Consider the following 8,051-nt stretch of genomic DNA (forward strand, 5'->3'; position numbering starts at 1 on the left):
AACAAAACGGGAATGAGACTACTTGAGCCTGGTTCAGTTAGAGTAATTAGGTCGCCCTTCCCTAATTTCGGTGTTTTAAAGTTTAGGGTTTCTGTATTCAGCTAATGGCCCTTTTGGAATTGGTTATTTTGGTCCTGCTTTTAACGGTTTTTTTGGCTCTTTCAAAAAATAAGTACTAAAAATAAGTAAAAATAAGTAAAATAAGTAAGGGTTTTGTATTACTTTGTGACATTTTGCACTTATACATCGCATGGATTATTGTTTACTTGTTCCAAACATCAAGCCCGCTAGCCAAAGACGTCGGAAAAGGACAGTGGAGCGTGCCACTCGAGCGCTCAAGAGAACTGTATGGCCACCTGCACAATTCAGACCCTCTGATTATAAGCACTTCCTTATAACGCCCGATCTGCGACGGTTTTCGGTATGATCCCACCGCGGCTTTTATACGGACATCATGTCCGTATAACGTTCAAGCCGCGACTGTTTCCGGGATAATCCCAGTGCGGACTTCCTACGGATGTCCCAGGGATGTCCCGTTAGGGATGTGGGACGTGCGTACATTTTTGGGACGTCCTGCAGACGTTTGGTGTTGTCTGGGTTAAAACATCGCTTAATCTCGTTTTGGTCTGTTGGAGCCAAGAAAGCGGTAAACGAGTTTGACTGACCCAGATATATCATGCAAGTATAGATCAAGAATGGTATGCGCAACAGACGCGAAAAAATCGTTAAAAGAATTAGCCAGCCTTTTTCCTGATAACGTCTCATCTTCTATCATGACTTCCAATTCATTAATGCTCTTGGATGGATTAATAATGGTATTAAGTTGTTTCCATACTTTATCACTTCGCTTTTTGTTGAATAGACTATGGAAGTATTCTTTCTTTGCCTGACGAAGAAATGATGTCACCTTGTTTCTGTACGCCTTAAATATAAGCAAGTCATCAGTGCTTGTAATCTTAATCCATTATGAAGTGCTTGCTCACCTCTCTGAAGACGCTGTAGAAGGTCTTGTGAAATTCCTCAATAAAATATGGCAGTCCGGAAAAATGCCAGAGGCGTGGAAAAAGGCCGTGGTTGTGCCATTCCTCATATCTGGAAAAGCGCCAACGTCGGCTGGTAGTTACAGGCCAGTAGCACCTACGAGTTGTCTTGCTAAAAGTTTTGAAAGCGTGTTAAATATTTGGTTAATGTTCATCCTTGAATCGCGCAAACTTCATGATATCCACCATTGTGGATTTAAAAAACCATATTGTACAAATGACTATCTCGTCCGTCATGAAAACACAGTCCGTGAAGCATTCATAGACAAACAGCATTGTCTGGCAGTATTTTTTTACTTGGCAAAGGCTTATGATACCACCTGGAAGTTTGGGGCTCTTCATGCCTACGCGGATCTAGGTATCCCTGGCAGGATGCTGAACTGTTTAAAAGGCTTTGTTTCTGACCGTTCATTTTGTGTGCGTCTAGGTTGCACGCTTTCGAAAAAATTCATCCAAGAAAATGGCGTACGGCAATGGAGTATGGCGTGCGGTGTATTTTAAGTACCACAATGTTTATTGTAAAAATGAACTCAATATCGCAAAGAATTCCAAAGTCCATCATGTATTCCGTATATGATGACGACCTTCAAATTTCTGCACATCTTCCAGCTTATCAACATGCGAAAGACGGATACAGCTTCACTGAACAAACAACGACTTGAGCTGACCAAAATGGATTTAAGTTTTCTCCATAAAAAACAGTTGCCGTCCTTTTCTCACTCAAAAGAGGCCTGCATATTGAGCCCACCTCGCACTTGAATGAAATTGTTCTACCAGTAATAACAAGAGCGTAAATTCCTAGGCATAACTTTTCACAAAAAGCCCGCATTCTCACCCCACATATAACACCCTCAAAAAGAAAGCTTCCCTATCTCTTAATAAACTTAAGGTACTCTCACGGAAACACTCGGGGTCCGATAGGGTGGTACGGATAGGACAGACCTACCTCTCCGTAGTATGGTCCATTGTGCACTATGGATGTAATGAGTATGGGTCTGCAAGAGCATCATACCTCAAAAAACTGGATCCTCTATGAAACCTGGCTCTCCGTCTATCAACTGGTGCATACAGAACATCACCCATAAACAGTCTATATGTAGAAGCAAATGAACCATCTCTTGCGAACAAAAAAGCAATGCTTACCTGTCCATATGCACTGAAAATAAGATCCTTACCAAAACACCTTTGTTCCTCCCTAGTTACTGCTACATCAAAATGACGTCACGCCAGCTTACGGCAACACTTATCGCCGCTGTCCTCCTCCTCACACTCCTTCTCTAACCGTTTCGCGCAACGCCTATATTAACTCGCATCAAAGCAATAAACCTTGTCTTGACCCAGCCACCGCTGTGCATGGTGCGGATTCTACAGTGGCGATGCCGATGGGAGGACAACGGGCCGCCCTCTTTATACGCCGAAGCCTTCGCCACCGCGGGAGGATATGCCAGCCCGCCGCAGTTTGACGAGACGAGCGGCAAGTGGCCAGCTTACCAAGTTTGACTGGAGGCCTTCTTGGAAGCCAATAGTGTCACGGACGACAAAAAGAAACGGGCCCTGTTGGTTCCAGCGCTGACGACCCACGCCGTGGATTTACTTAGTGGTCGATGTGCGCCAGACAAGACGAAGAAACTTTCTTACGCCCAAGCTGTAGTTTTGTTGTAGAAGCACTTTTCGCCTCAACTAAACGAAATAGCACAGTTTTACAAGTTCTTTACACGCGACCAGCTTCCAGGCGAACCTGTCAAAGATTTCGCAGTTGCCATTCGTCAAATAGCGGGCACATGCAATTTTGGCGCAACGTTGGATTGAATGCTGCGAGATCGCGTCGTTTGTGGGCAGCAAAGCGCAGCAGTGCGTCGACAGTTGCCTGCGAAGCCGCAGCTGACGAGGAGTGAAGCAGAAAAAATCGTGCTATCAGCCGAAATGGCAGAAGCGAGCGCGCAGCAGATAAGGAGCCACGCCAATGAAGGAAGCATGCGTGCGATGGGAGGCCAGTCGTACCGCCCAAGAAACCGGCCATGGATTATCTGCGGAGCGAAAGGGTGTTGTTGCCGTTCCGTTCCGATTATGCTCGGATGACGCCGCCGGGGATACTGCGCTGGCGAAAGCTTATGCGAAGGAAGCCCTCCTTCGCCGCCGCCTTGTCTTGGGGGTCTCGCCGGAAAGCACGCACCTTCTGCGACATAACTTTGACAGTAGTCTCCGCAACCAACCGAAAACACTTGCTCACAGTCGGTTGGGCTACGCCGACGTTTACTTCGTTTCCTGCGTGCCTTGAAACCCACCGGCGGCGAAGGCGCGCACAGCACTTGCCGCTCCACTGACCGCGCACTCACCCGCACACCTACAAGTTCAGCGGCGAGTTCGTCGCACACCCATTGTGCAGCATCCTTCCTATGTCAAAACGTCGAAACAACTCGTCCCGCACGTCAAGACCGTCTTCATGCACCCTCCTACATCGTTGCTCGAGCGGCCACCGGCCATGTAAACAACCGCCATTTTCTTTCTCAAGCGGTTTGAGACCATTCGTTCTAGTCGCAAAAAATGGTCCCAATCGGCTCTCATAATTAGGTAAGCAACGTCAACACTTCTGCACGTTTATGACGTCGGCCGGTGACGCAAAAAATCAATATGGGCGCTGGTCACGGCCGACCAATAGGAACGGGGCAAATGAGACACTTTTTGAGACTGTTTCCAATGGAGACGATTTTGAGTGACTCGTAATCGCGCCCCAGGGCTGTCGCGTCAGGTAAATACCCCATCGTCTAGGGAGGGGAGCACATCTGTGGGCACGGACGGTATATTTTCGTTGGAAGCAGCGGACATTCATGTCAGCCACGTCGGCATCACGCAACGCATTGTACGCACATTGAATTGTGAGGGCGTTCCAGTGGACATGCAGGTCAATACCTAGTCACCAGTGTCGGTCATTACATGGCCCACCTATGAGCAAAACAAGACAGTGTGGCCCAAGCTTCGTGATTGCCATTGAAGCTGACTTGCTTCCTGGGACGGCTTCCGGTTCGGGGACGACTCGAGCTCATGGTTTCGTGCGGAAACCGGTCGATGGACGGATCCCTGACAGTCCTCGGTTGCTCCGGCCCGAACCTGTGCGGACGCTACCTGATCCAGGCTTTCAACATGTTGGAGGCGCCTGTAATGAACGTTCCGATCCGAATGGGATCGGTGCAGTGCTTTCTCACGATGCCGGGGACAGGGTGTGTCGGCCCATAGGCTTTCGTTCTCGGCTATTGACGGAAGCCGAGCGAAATTATTCACAGCTGGAGCGCGAAGCAAACGAAGCTATTTTTTGGGGTCTGGAAATTCTGATAATACCTACTCGGTAAGCCATTCACGCGATTAACTGACCATATGCCACTTGTGGGCCGACGCCCGAATCCAGTGACGGGCCCTGCTGTTGAGTGCATACGACTACGTCATCAAACACCAGCCGGGAAAGGACAAAGTTCCAGCAGATGCCCTCAGCCGACTCCCGACGTCCGCAACATCTATGCCAGAGACCCTAGATGAAACCAGGGATGGCGAGTTGCCCACGGAAAATCTCATTGACGGTGTTATGTCAGCGAAGCAACTGGCCGCTCTCACCTCGCAGGATGACAACTTAGCAAAGGTGCAAAAATGGGTGTGGGAAGGATGGCCAAGAAACTTGGGGCCCAAGGACCTGCATTTGCGACCATACTTCAACCGGAAGGCTGAGATAACACGGAGTCATGGGCTTCAATAGTTCACTGCACGGGCTCGGGCCGGCCCGAAAGCCCGGGCCCGGCCCAGCCCGCGGGCCGGGCCGGGCCGGGACATGATCTGTTTTGCCGGGCCTGGGCCGGGCCCGGGCCTGAAGTTGCGGACCCGGGCCGGGCTCGGGCTTAAAGCTGCGGACCCGAGCCGGGCTTCGGTCCGTATAGAAACGGCTGGTGTCCGGCTATTCATTCAGTGTTGCAGAGTGAAGTACACAACTGCGGCATTGGAGCAGCGACACAGGGGAGCTATGGGTTATAGTACGCGCTGAGAAAAAATCTAAGCTGTATTCATTGACTTATTTATTTCCTTATTTCCACGCCGCGGTGGCTTAGTGGTCAAGGCGCTTGATTACTGAGTCGGGGAAGCAGGATTTGCTCCTAGCCTCGGCGGCCACATTTCTATTTAGGCGGCAAGCATGGCAGCCATGTACTTTGTAGTATCATTGCTCGTTGAAGAAACCCATGTGGTCGAAATGTTCTGGAGCCCTCTGCTTCGGTGTCTCTCACAGCCTGACTCTCCTTGGGCCCTTAAGCCCCAAAAACATCGCTTTTATTTTATAGCTTTATTTTTCTTGTGTGAGAAAATTCACAAACTAAAGCGCGTTTGGTTTTCTTTTTAATCAGTTGACCGGAACGTCTAGTAAATGATATAGCCACAAAAGCTCGCGAGAGTTTGTAAATCTCATCTCATAACCGCATCTATCCCTCCTTGCTTCTTCAGCCTGGTTGACATGACAAGTGTTTTGCCCTGTAAGTTATCACGTGGTTCACGCGTTATCTTCTGCTCCACCAGCAAGAGTAAAATTTAACCGGTATTAATTGGAAATTGCTCGTTCGTCATCCCAAAACATACCTATACACTATTAGAAATGCATTCAGAAAGGACATATTAGTTTAGGACGCTTATAGTTTATAAAACACACACCGTGAAATACTCAAGCCTTTTAGCTTTTCGTTTCTGCTGAAAGGCAACTAGTTCGGATATGAGTTCAACCTGCGAGATCGCGTTCACTAAAAAAATGTCATCGTACTGCTTGCTAGGCAGCTTTAAGGTTTATACTTCGCGGGCGACAAAATGTAACTGATTAAAATCAGGGGGGACTGCAAAGTAGTCTATTACGCGCGTATGCAGCCCTTTTCATTTGTCTCTCATAACTTCCGAGTTTATCTTTGCGCACCTACACGAGATCAGTGTCCAAAAGAGGGCCTGGCGAGCCCTACTCTTAATCCCTTCCTTCTGGGTCAAAAAGAACCAACTTTCTGCAAGCCAAACTGTGGTTTCAGAACCTTTGTCGGCCAGTTTCTTATCGGTCTAGTAGCAGGCCACTTGCTCAGAGTGAGCAGTATACCTCAAGCGGCACTGTGAAACGGGCCGGGCCGGGCCCGGGCTGGGCTTCACTCCGGGATTCACGGGCCGGGCCGGGCTCGCTAGAGCGATAATTTAGCGGGCCTGGGCCGGGCCCGGGCTTGAAGCCGCGGGCCTGGGCCGGGCTCGGGCTTCAGGTCGCGGGCGCGGGCCGGGCTTGGGCCTCAAATTGAGGCCCGTGCAGTGCTCTAGGCTTCAATACTGGGGCCATCGCGTAATCGTGCCTAACAGCGCAAAAGCGGGAATGTTACACCTGCTACGTGATTCCCATCAAGGTATTTGGTCAATGAAACGGCTAGGCCGCTCCCTGCTGTGGCACCCCGAGATTGAGAACATGGTTAAGTCGTGTCCCAGTTGCGTACAAGCAGCGGCTATGCCCACCAAGAAATCCCAGGTTGCATGGCCAGAAACGGGCGAACGTTGGTCCAGGCTGCATATTGACTTTGCGGGGCTGATCGATAGACACATGCCCCTGATCGTTGTGGATTCACATAGTAAATGGATCAAAATAAACTTGAAATAAACTTCGAACTGAAATAAACTTCAAACTTCAAGCAGTACCCCTGAAAAGCACCACAGCCCACGCCACTATAGAAGACCTGCGCGCCTTGTTCGCCACGTTCGGATTGCCCCGGACGCTTGTTTCTGATACAGGCCCGCAATTTACAAGTGCTGAATTTCGAGAGTTTATGAGGCTGAATAACATAACACATCACCGGAGAGAACCGTATCATCCGCAGTCAAACGGGCTCGCGGAACGCGCCGTGCAAACTGTTAAATAGTTTTTGAAGAAGAATGTCCATGTGTCTTTGAAAACACACTTTGCAAAGATTCTGCACAGGTACCGAAGATCGCCGCAGGCCGGCGGCAGTACCCCAGCGATATTACTTTTGTGCTGCGAGCTCTGGTCCAGACTGAACAACGCAGTGGCACCACCGGAACCTTGTGCTCCGAATTCTCCAGTTGACCGCCACGTTCCTGGTGTGTTGCGGCAGCGGCCAGGGAACCTTTCTGGGTAAGAAAAGAAGTTCGGGCGAGGCGAGCCATGGATCCCCGCACGGACCCCGTCATCGGACGGCACTCGCATGGTGAACGCCGATGTTCCAGAGGAGGGGGGTGGGCACATTCGTCGACACACCGACCAGATCAAGCTACGTGTGGGGGAGCATGACCTGGACAATGGAGCCTGTTACCCTGAGCGTCAAGATGGAACCGCCAAGCCCCAAGTAATTTGGACATCAGGACAGGGGCTAGGAATACGCGAGGCTGCCCCAAGCACCCCGGTCGGACCGGACACGAAAACCCCCCGACCGCTATGTACCGTAGGGTGAACGATATGCTACATCGGAATGACGTCTCGCCGCTGTCCTCCTCCTCACACTTACGGCAACAGTTATCGCCGCTGTCCTTCTCACACTCCTTCTCTAACCATTTCGCACAAAGCCTATATTAACACGCATCAAAGCAGTAAACCTTGTCTCGGCCCAGCCACCACTGTGTATGGTGCGGCTTCTTCAGTTACCAAGTGCACGTCTAGAAGCCTGTTCAGTAATAAACCACAATCAATCAGACCTTTCTAATTACGCTTTGAAGATACATGTCATGAACTGACAATACTAGATGCTCTACCTAAAATTGCCCCGAGACACCATTTATTGCCTCCATGGTACTGCCTTCCCGCTGCGTGTGACCACGCTAACACAGTTTTGTAAAAAACAAACACCACATGCAACTTTGTAACTTGTAACTTGTAAAGTTATGCTTGTAACTTTTTTTGAATTCCTTAATAAACTTTCAACTTCAACTTACTACAATAATACTTGGCTTTGATGATAAACATTCAAGCTACATGGAGTTTTACACGGGTGGCTCGAAAACAGCGATGTA

General features: G+C 49.5%; 1 pseudogene; it reads left to right on the forward strand.

Moving 5' to 3' along the window:
• The first annotated feature begins 2,393 nt into the window (after positions 1–2,393).
• Positions 2,394–7,131, forward strand: LOC149327150 (uncharacterized; annotated as a pseudogene).
• Positions 7,132–8,051: the final 920 nt, after the last annotated feature.

Source organism: Amblyomma mixtum, chromosome 10, assembly GCF_055824585.1.
Source record: "Amblyomma mixtum isolate Tamu chromosome 10, ASM5582458v1, whole genome shotgun sequence".
In the NCBI taxonomy this organism is placed as follows: Eukaryota; Metazoa; Arthropoda; class Arachnida; order Ixodida; family Ixodidae; genus Amblyomma; species Amblyomma mixtum.